The following is an 11,314-nucleotide window of genomic DNA, read 5'->3' as shown; positions in this document are numbered from 1 at the left end:
TATACACTGAATGATTATGGTAAACAATTATTCTCAGGATCGCGATCCCAGAGTAGGTCTAATCATTGTCGTTAGGATGGATAGACTTTCGCCAAGTTGGGAATCAGAGAACTAGAAAGCTCGTCCAAATCAACTTTTCAAATGAACTCGCCACAATCATGGTGTTATCATACTTCCATAGAACTATTCCGTATCAGTCCATGATATTTCCTGATAAAATGAATTAAAATTGAAAAAAGAGGGATTCGACCCCAAAATACAGGAAGTGTTTACATGGAGGGCGCTGCTATCGCGTGTGAATTTTACTCATTAAAATATTCCAATTTACGGTCGCCAACGATCGGGAATTGTCGATATCCCAGTAAATTCGAACCCAGAAACACGATTTAAGTAAATATCAGTGAATGCAAATGTGTTTATGTCGTAAAATGTTTAAAATTGTTGTTTTTCTGTGGTTAAAACACTGAGCGTCAATGCGTAAAGGTTAACACTCGTTCGTATCCGGTTGAGCCAGGTACTTAAATTTCGATCTAATGTAGTCTTAATCCTTCCTCCTCGTTTATCGTACTGCTTTCTTAGTGCTATTATCTTTAATATACGCCCCTGATAATTGAAATACACCAACTTACTCTTGAGGGGGAGCGACTGCAGTTTAGGTGTCCCCATTACTAATGGTTATGTACCTAACCTAACCATAACACTATTCTTTATTGACACTAGCGCCACACAGTGGAAATGTGACCTAAACTGCAGTTAGACCCCTAAACCACAGACAGGTTACTGACTACGCTACACTCGGCCACGGCACGAACCCCTGCCACACTAGACCGGGTGCGCAGGTACATGTGTGCAGCTTTGCCGCACGAAAACTTGCGGCACCAATCAGATTGCTCGTTGTATAATCGCTGAGGTAAATTTCACGGAAGAACTATAAATGGGAAAACCCGAGCTAAGATAAAACGGGATATCTGATTGGCTGATAATGACATCATCTAAGCTGCACGTGTCGCTGCGCACTCGGTCTAGTGTGGCAGGGTTTCGTACCGTGGCAATCTCGATGCCGTCAGGTTCGAATCCCTGCCGGGGGAGGATAATCCACCCTGGCCTCTGCGCTACACAGACCAGCACGTCCTAACACATATCTCTCCCACCATTGCGTATATGCCATATTTGCACGCAGCGATGTACCACACAGATGCTGAACCAAAATCCTTTTTCAGTTGAATAGATCGCTTTTGGAAAAGTCTGTGGCTGCTAGCATTTGGCTGCTATAATCCGTGTACTATCTTATTTGAAATATGCAATTTTCTATTTTCAGCTGCAGGGATTGACCGAAGAGACGGTTTGCGATTAACATGTTGACTCTAGGTAGGAATTATAGAGCGGAATGACATTTGGAGTGACTGCAGTTTCTGTCACCCAGACGTCCATAACCTTACCATAACAAAGTGACTATAGTTCACTTCTTAATGGAATGGTTGAAACCTGTTTTTCTGCTACATTTTGTGTATGTTTTGGAGTGTTTCGGCAGCAAATGTGTTAAGATTAGGGTTTTGATCTGGATTGGGGATCATTCATCTATTACGTACGCATGAAATTCTACTAATCCAACCCCCCCTCCCCCTCTGTACGCAAAATCAGCCATTTTTTCATATACATTAAGCATTATAGTACGCAATTGCACTGACCCAGCTCCCCCTCCCCTAATGCGTACGTAATAAATGAATGATCCCTTAGAAGGGGTTGAAGGGTATGTTACATGAATCTGATTTCGTAATGGTTTTGTTTTTGCAGAGGTCACCGAGGAGCAGTTGTTTCGCTGTTTGGAAAAACATTCGGAATTACTAGATAAGTTTGTCGCGGCAGCCGACGAAGTGACCTGGTTGAGATGGCAAACTCAAAGATCAACTAGCAAAATATCAGGTTATTAATTCCCTACCAAAACGTTTCCTTATCCTAACAATTATACAAGAAAAGTGTGTTATAAGTTTCCATGTAGTATTTATTATAAGGCAGTAAAATGTTAAGAGTTCATTCGGATAGGGAAACTCAAAAGGCCCACGAGACCACGTTGGATCCGCACCTCATGAACTGTTTTCTATGTTTCAGATGAGGAAGATTTCGAGGGAAATCATGACAGCTCGAATGAAAGTAACTTAAAGGTGAGAAACTTAGAGATCTCGGAAAACATGATTGTTTTCAGAGAAAATTTTATAATGTGCCGATTATTTTCACATATACCGCTAGTTCCCGGGATATCTCACTTGATTCAAGATAGCGCATATATTTCAATGAAATATAGGCTTATGGGCTAAATGAGATCGATAGGCTCGGGCCTGGTCCGACACTCGTGCTATCGTGGCGAATGATACTAACATATGAGTTCAATTCACACTCGTCCATATATCTGCTGCCTGAAAAATCCTCTTTCAGATACTTACCATTGCAGCAAGAAGTCTGGAGGGTAACTTTTTGAAAGTGTGTGGACAAAATGTCCGATGTCTGGTGTTTTAGTTCATTTTCAATAAAAAATGTCTTCAGTGAAGTCATGAACACATTTGAAGTCGGTGGTGTTCTTTAGTTCTATTTCAATTGATGATGAACTCCAGGGGCCAGTTGCAAAAAAGTTAGTTTGATTTAAGCGGTGGAAAGTAAACATAGTGAAAATTTATTGAAAGAATGTTGTTGGGTAAGGCATCAAATAATCTTGGAAGGAGCATAAATCTAGGCAGCGAATCGATACTGTGTCATAGTAGAGAAATAGGCCCTTGAAATAGCGGTAAGAACGACTTCAAATACGTGTATGTCTTTTATTATTCAGGGTTCTCGAAGGAAGCGTTTGCCAGTCAGGGTTCACTCTGACGATGGTTACAATGATAAGTCGCATCTGGGGAATGCATCTGCCACAGATACAAACGCATCTGCAACCACGGATACGCGAGATTACATAACCGATCACGACACAGGTCAGCAGCAGCAGCAGCAGCGGCATCAGCAGCAGCGGTTGATTCAATACCCACCGTCTTGTAACTTGGATAGATCTGCTGCTTTGTGCAATTTCCAAGTGAAACAAGAAATATCCGAATTGCACCAAGTGATTCCGCATTGGATGAAATTCTCTGATTTTCCATCAGCCGTGCCTTCGTGTGAGTATTACCGTATCTGCCTGTTAGGCTTTACTCGGTATTACGATTATTACAGATGAGTGAAAGTATTACGACACGTAGATGCTCTCTATGGTTGACTAAAAATTACCGTCGACTAAATTAGTGAATCGGTATTATTAGAGTCGACTCACAGTTGACTGCCTGGATGTAATTGGCCCACTCGATATAACAGTCGTCTGAATCTTTTAGTCGTTATTACAGTTTGCCACATACAGCCGACATAATGCATTACTTGATATTACAGTTGACATACTTGATATTACAGTCGACATACAGTTGACTGAATTTTTAGCTCCGCTGTGACCGAAGCTAATGGGTTAGGGGGTGAGCCATCATCGTCCGTCCGTTCGTCCGTTCATTTGTTCGTGCGTCTGTCAACTTTTTCTTCAAATCGCTACTAGTCCTACAGTTTTAATCAGATCAAGTCCAGATTTGGTATGAATGTTCTATGGACCAATACCTACAAAGTACAGAGCCTTTTTTGGATTTGGCCAAAAGGGGCACCCCTAGGTATGCAGCTTCTATTCCTTCAAATCACACAGCGGAGCTGTATAAGCCGATAGGCTCCTTGTTTGGTATTAGATACTGTCAACTTCATATGGGCGACTGAATGTGTTACTTAGTATTTCAGTTTACACACAGTTGACTGAATGTATTTCTTGGTATAACATACCGTTATTACAGTATGTCACATACAGTGAACAGAATGTATGACTTAGTATTACGGTTTACATACAGTTGACTGAATGTACTACTTGGTATTACATACTGTCGACTTGGGTATTACATACACTTAATATGCTCGACTGAATGACGAGAGAAATCCCACAATAACGAAGCCAAGATTGAAAAATTCTATATCAGAGTGATTGTATTTGAGGAGCGACGTTTCGGCTAACAAGTGTTAGCCATCATCAGGCGTACTGATGTGGGATTTCTCTCGTCATCATCATACACGGATATTGTGTATCTTCTCGTCTGCTCGACTGAATGTGTTACCTGTTATTACCGTAGAACTCATACAGTCGACCGAATGTATTACCAGGTATAACACCCGACTGAATGTATTCCTGGCTTTTACAGTGGACTAAATATGTTCCTTGGTACGACAGTCGACTGAATGTGTTACTTTGTATGACACACATTCAACTTAACAAGGTCAACTGAATGTATTAAGACACGAAGAGGACAATGAGGATGAAAGGGCCAATTGGCTCATGCATCTAACTACTACTACTACTACTACTACTACTACTACTACTACTACTACTACTACTACTTCTACTACTACTACTACTACAACTATTACTTGTTAAAACCGTCGACTGAATTTGTTTCTTGAAATTCGTCTTGCGCCGTTCTTCGGTATTCGGTTTGGGGTTGACCCGAAAAATCGGCGCCTATTCACGAAACCGTAATCACCCGTAAAATACGAACATTTTTTTTTCAGCCGAAGAATTCGTCAGTCAGATGACCCGCGCGTCGATGCAGTCGTCGTCATCGCCGACCAAGTCGTCGCCGCCGACGATGTCGACCAAAGTCGTCGGTATCGACGTCGTGCGCCCGTTCACGTGCGAATTCTGCCCGAAACGTTTCACGCAGAAAGCTCATCAACAAAAACACATCAGAGTGCACACGGGCGAACGCCCCTATAGATGTGAGGTAATGTATTATGTTTTCGTTTCGTTTGCAGCGGCTTACGTGTGTCTATTTCTATATCACTGGATCAAGTTCCTCTGTTCTGAGTTTAAGTGGAGCGGTGTGGCCGAGCGATTAGAGCGTTCGTTTCTGGGAAGCCAGGTCGTGGGTTCGAACCCCGTACATTGCCGTAGTGTCCTCGGGCAAGACACTTATCCTCATTGCCTCTCTCCACCGAGGAGTAAATAGGTACCTGGCCTGATAGATGACTCCTGAGCGTTTGTTAGCAGCTCGGTGTTACTTCTCCCCAGGGAGAGATGACTGATACATGTTAGAGTATAAAATTGGCCGGGGTAATAATATCGAAAAATGTAAAGTGCTCTGAGCAGCCTGGCTGGATTTAGCGCTATATAAGACACATATTATATTATTATTATATTATAAGTTGCCTCAAGTTGAAACATTGAAAATGAATTTATTTTAACTCAACGCTGTCAAATTGAAATTGTACCACGCTGTAGACATAAAGCCAGGGCATTATGTTGTGTGTTATGTTTGCTATGTTATGCTAACTCATTCGTTTTTAATTGAGTTAAAAGGCATGGAGCTGAATCAATTGAGTTAGCCCCCAGGTTTAAGGTAATACCAGTCTATAAAACCAGGCCCATCTCCCATGTGCAACTGGATCCAGACTTTTAATACCTTGACAGTCTTAGACCCAAATTTTTGGATTTCATGCCAATTATTTAAGACAGTCACGTTGAAGCCAAGCACATACAAGAAGGCACTTTTAAGTTTTGTGTCCTAGACTTTTGAAGGCAAGCACATTGCAGACCGTCAAGGCCCAAGATTTTGAATTCGTTCTTATGCCAGATTCTAAATCGTTATAGCCTTGCATGCGCCAGACTAGATTTTGATGCCTTGCCTATAGTAGACTTTGAAACTTATTCATTGTAGACTATCCTTCAAATCCTGTCAGACGTAATTGAGTCGAGCATGCCCTGGTCTTTCTAAACCATGGATGTGTCTACACCGCAGTGTGGTGTATTGATGTTATTAGTGATTAGTTTTTATCTCTATTGAAATATGGCTGCACCTGTTTAACATAGTGTGGTATTAGTAACTAATGATACACCGGTGTAAACACACTCAAGTGGTATGCCCGTTATTCAACACGTTGGGGTGCTCAAGTTATATCCAGTGCTTTTGGGTATTAATCAGTCAGCACTGCGTCCAGTTTCACGAAAAAGTTTGAATTGTCCTCTTTGAATACATGAAGTAACCAATGGCAATTACACCAAAAATTCGAGTTAAACTTTTTTATGAAACCGGGCCCTGAAAGAGTTAAAACCTAGCGCAAACATGGCCATCTGATTCATTCTGTATTTGTTTTCCTAGGTATGTTTGAAACAGTTCACTCAGTCGTCTCATCTGAATACTCACATGCGCATACACACCGGCCACCGGCCGTATCAGTGCTCGATGTGTCCGCAACGCTTCAAACAATCGAACGCGTTGCACCGACATTTACAAAGCCACCTCGGCGAGAAGCCGTTCTCGTGTCACATCTGCGGTCAGTGTTTCGCGAACAAGATCTCGCTGCAACGGCACCATCTAACGCTGCACAGCATCGTGAAACCGTCGGCCGGTTTGAACGACCGTCGCGACGACAAAACCGGTTTGGCTGGCTTGACGGAGACGCCGCCGACGCCGGGACACAACCGGTTCGACAACGACGGCTTCGCGACGTCGTACGTCGAGCTCGCCGGACTCGAGCGCGTCGTCGTCGCCGACGAGCTCGCCGCGCCGACTGCGGACGTTTTGAATTCGTCGTTGAATCGGTGCGGCGATATGATGGAGAACGGCGCGCGCACCGGCAATCCTGCGACGACGACGACGACGAAACACGGAAATAATCTGTCGTTCGAAGAACTTTGCTGATATAGAGGGAACGTGACGATGATTTACTCGATTTGAACCCGATAGTTTTAGCGCACCCAGGGTCCCTATGACTCCTTCGTTCTTTGAAGAAAACTCCTTCTATCCAGAAAAATGCATTTAAAGGCGCTTGAAACTCCTTTGATTTGAGCAAAATGCCTGAAACTCTTTTAAAACCCTTTCAATTTTAAGAAATAGGCAATTTGAAATTTACAGTAGTCTACGCCTGAATCGGTACAGTTGCGACCAGGATTTATTTTTTAACCAATTAGGCGGTTACTGAATTAGTAACCAAGTTTAGTAGTGTAAAGGATAAAGATTAGCTTTCAAAACCAGCGAATTGCAGGAGGAGACTACTGTAAACGGGACCTTTTAAAACTCCTTGAACACTCCTTATATCCAGGAGTGACTAATCTGTAGGGACCCTGAAGCCAGTCCACGTAGTACTGCTTTTGAAAATTTGATGATATTCAAAGGCTCTGATTTTTGTTTACTTTTCACAAAAATGTGCTGAAAAGAAATACTTTTTGCGTTACAATGTACAAGCCATCTGAAAAAACTTTGTCACAGCATTCGTAATTGTGATACGAAGTGTCGATCAGATAATCACGAATCAAGTAAATCACTTTTCTGGGCAATATTCGATATGTCCAAGTGCATAAATAATTTGAACATAGGTTATCGTTACAGTGTGAGAAATGATGAGCAGTTACACATTGTGCAATTCACTAAAATTGCTACTTTCTCTGCACCATTAACGCTGGAAAGTGCTTACTGTTGATCGAGTCTCACTACTAATGATGTAGATGGCTTACGGTTACCTCATTCCTATGTACAATTCTACCCACCTCTACCTAGCAGATCAAGACAAAGTATCATGATACCATGAGGTGGAATCCCTCTGAAGGAAGAACGTGGCAGAGTCTCACGGCGCCATCAGGTTCAAATCCCTATGAGGGAGGAACGTAGCAGAGTCTCACAATGTCTCAGGTTCAGGAGTCATTTGAAATTCTAGTCAGTTCATTATTATTATTATTATTATTATTATTATTATTATTATTATTATTATTCTTTATTTACGAATTAAATTACATTAGAAAATTACAGATAATAATATGGTAATGTAATATAAGTCGATGGATACCAAGAGAAGTTAAAAACTTGTAACCATAAAGCATGGCCCTTCATCAATTTATGCTTTATGGAGCGACAACTAAACTGTTCTTCAGTATAGTGTAACCTCGTTACAACAAACTCGGATATAACGATTCATCGGATATAATGGATTTTATCAAACATATTTGCGTGAAATTGTATCAAGGTTCCACTGTATTTCGGTAAAGTTATACAGACTCCTATTCGAATGAGACTTCTGAACATAGTAAAAAACGACATCATTCCTTTTGCCTGCTTTTCTGTAAATAAAAATGTAAATGTATTATTATGATAAAATGTATCGATACATTGTAAATTTCTGGACAATGTAAAAAATGTGTACTATTTGTATGAGTTTTGATACAAATGTTTTAAAGTTTTGTTTATTTTCTTTTTAAAAACAATGAGTCACCGTTAGTGCATTTATAAGTTAATTCTTTCATTTAAGATATATTGCAATTTCTCAACCTCGCGCTGTCTTAACCAATCGTTAGTCTATGTATATCTATATATGCCTGATATGGATATCAGTCAAATGGTGGAAAAGTTTTTCCACAGTCCTGGTCCCGAAAGGTCCGACTCGAGCGGGCTGTACTGTATAAGATTTTTTTTTTGTTTACATGGCCAGCTTTTACCCCCACAGAACAGTGGTTGTTTTCATGTACGTACGGTGAACGGAAAAAAATGGCCAAGGAAAAAATGGCCAAGGATAGAATGGCCAAGGTATTTGCCTAGGAAAAAATGGTCAAGGAAAAAATGGCCACGGAAAAAAAAAGGCCAAGGAAGATTAAATGGAAAACTGACTGTCATTTTATTAACTAACACGAAATCAATTGCATTGATCTTTTCCGATGTTTTGGCATGTCACTTTTTGAGATTATTAGACCAATTCCTGAATTAGTTTAGGTAAATTTTTTGGCCATTTTTTCCCGGCCATTTTTTCCTTGGCCATTTTTCCTACATTCGTACGTGCATGGCTCAGCAATATGAAAAGCCTCTTAGCGAATGGTCACATTGTTTTGACAGTTTTTTCATCGTAATTTTCTTGACAATAATTACATGGTTTTAGATGAGATTATGGTTAAGTGCTTCCTGTCGTTTGTTTACGTACATATACGTAATGTTCGTTGTACAATAGAAAATTTATGATAAAAACGTCTGCAATTTCTTCTTTTCATTTGTTCGATCATTAATTCGTTAAGATTCGTAAGATTCGATATCTCGGTTGGGGCCATGGCTAGAGCGATGATGTCGAGTTATGTCCCGGATCGCTTTGCAAGAAATTATCGCTGAAATTAATTCTAAAATGATTCTCCCGGAAAGCGAAACACGATTATTTCATCTCCGAACTTGTGTCAGAATTAACCCCTCATAAACCGCCTTATTCTTTATACCGCCAACGTCTTGAATCACCGATGCGGTCGATTTATCGGGGGCTTGATATATGTTTATTTCATTAAAAAAAACCGAAACTCGTTTTGTTCCTGTTGGAAATGTTGTTCCCGAAACCATGTTTCTCGTTTAAATGCACACGACAGATCAGGAAAACTTTCGGAAACATTTTTCCGTCTCATGTTTCCGTGCGTGTTTCCTTCTTGCATTAAATGGTTTGGGCTTAAATGTGTAAAACGAATTTTAACGATAGCAAAGTCTTTTTAACACTGCTCGTAGGCTATATATACATCGGATATGTAGTCTTTATCTTTACTAATAATGATTCACCACGTATGTAAATTAGGTACATGTAACTCATGCTGGGCAAATAATTAGTATGCTTCGACATCAATTGAATATTCTAATGAGTCGCAGAGATATTACCAGCATATGCGGTTAATGGATGTCGGGTAAAATTAATATCTACCTGTTTTTATAATGGATTGAAATTATATTATTGGTCTATTATATGACTAACAATTAACTTCCTTTAAATTGAAATAAAAGAAAAAAGCAATATTTAAAATTCAAGCAATTGAAAAACGAAATTTGTTCATCGAAAGTTTAAATCATAAGATTCAGACTCTCAACGGACCAATGAGTGTTGATCTCACTACATAATGTGTGGACTGGTGCAGACTATTCTTTACTTAACGGCTACATCCCTAATTTCGGGAACGAAGGTTTAGAGTAAAACTGACACGCTTAACACTCTATTGATTTAATGACAGTAAACGAATTCGTTTTAGAGTCCATGATTTAATGAGGGCCGTTGTGCTTTAATAAACTGCAGGGCCTCCCTAATTTTACAATCTAGATCACAAGAGCCTTTGTCTGAAATTTTGAATTTGTTGTCACTGAATTCCTGTTCACAAGTGTGACAAATTGCGAGGTGCTGTCCATTTAACAGTTTGATCCATTTTCCTTTTGAGTTTGTCAAACAAACGCGTATCAATATAATGCTTTCCTTAACCTTCACGGTCAAGTGTCGTTTAGTTTTTCCAATATAGGAAATGTTTATACTACATAATTAAACCGTTAGATTTATAGAAGACTAGTGATTTTGGGGATAGCACAGAAAAATTTCTTCAGTCTTGGTGAATGAAAATTTAACATCCATCGGCATTTACTCGTTATACTGAATGCGTCGACGAGATAAATCCCAAAATGATTCAGTCCAAGATGAAAAATTATTGAATAGAAGTGAATTTATTATGAGCAACGTTTCGCCTAAATACTATTAGCGATCAGGGGCCAGTTGCACAGTCGTGACTTAAGTCAAAAAGTGGTCTTTAATCTTAAGACTGGTCTAATGTTGTTAGATTGGCTATAGAACCAAGTTGCTCTTAGACTGGTCTTAAGTCTAAGCAATGACTATGCAACCGGCCCCAGGCGTGTGTCATCACCAGTACGCCTGATGATGGCTAATAGCGTTACTTTAGCCGAAACGTTGCTCATTAAAAATTCCTTTCTATTCAAGAATTGTTCACCTCGGAATCATTGTGGGACTTCTCTCGTCATCCATTTTACACGGATAGCGTGTATCTTCTCGACTCACTAAATACGTTGCATACATATTAGAAAACACGTTGACTTTTGTGGCAGCCTCTTTTATACATGCATACATTTTTGATGAACGAATATATTATTTCTAAAAATACTCTTTGAAACTTCCAACGTATTGTAAATGTGCATAATTGTAGTTTGAATAACCATAAAGCCAGCGAAATGCGGTGTGGTACAGATGGGCTCGATGAACTAACTACACATAATATAATGGTGGCATAACCGGTGGCATTTTTACCTACAATCAATGTATATATGATATACATGTATGAAATTATTCGCATAAACGACAAATTCTCAATATGTATTTTTCATCTCTAGTTTTGCGTTAGCAGCTGTCGCCAAGAGGCGCGCACTGGTTTAAGGTATGCAAGTAGCATTTAAAGTAGCGTAACTATATATGCATGTGCATATAG

General features: G+C 39.9%; 1 long non-coding RNA gene across 1 annotated transcript; it reads left to right on the top strand.

The window, feature by feature from the left end:
• Positions 1–1,350: 1,350 nt before the first annotated feature.
• LOC141902881 (uncharacterized) lies at positions 1,351–2,907 on the top strand. Its single transcript, XR_012618969.1, has 4 exons — positions 1,351–1,368; positions 1,795–1,923; positions 2,110–2,162; positions 2,822–2,907. It is a non-coding gene; the product is annotated as an uncharacterized LOC141902881 (long non-coding RNA).
• The last annotated feature ends 8,407 nt before the right edge of the window (positions 2,908–11,314 follow it).

Source organism: Tubulanus polymorphus, chromosome 3 (assembly GCF_964204645.1).
Source record: "Tubulanus polymorphus chromosome 3, tnTubPoly1.2, whole genome shotgun sequence".
Lineage (NCBI taxonomy): Eukaryota > Metazoa > Nemertea > Palaeonemertea > Tubulaniformes > Tubulanidae > Tubulanus > Tubulanus polymorphus.
This window is presented reverse-complemented; position numbering and strand designations above follow the sequence as displayed.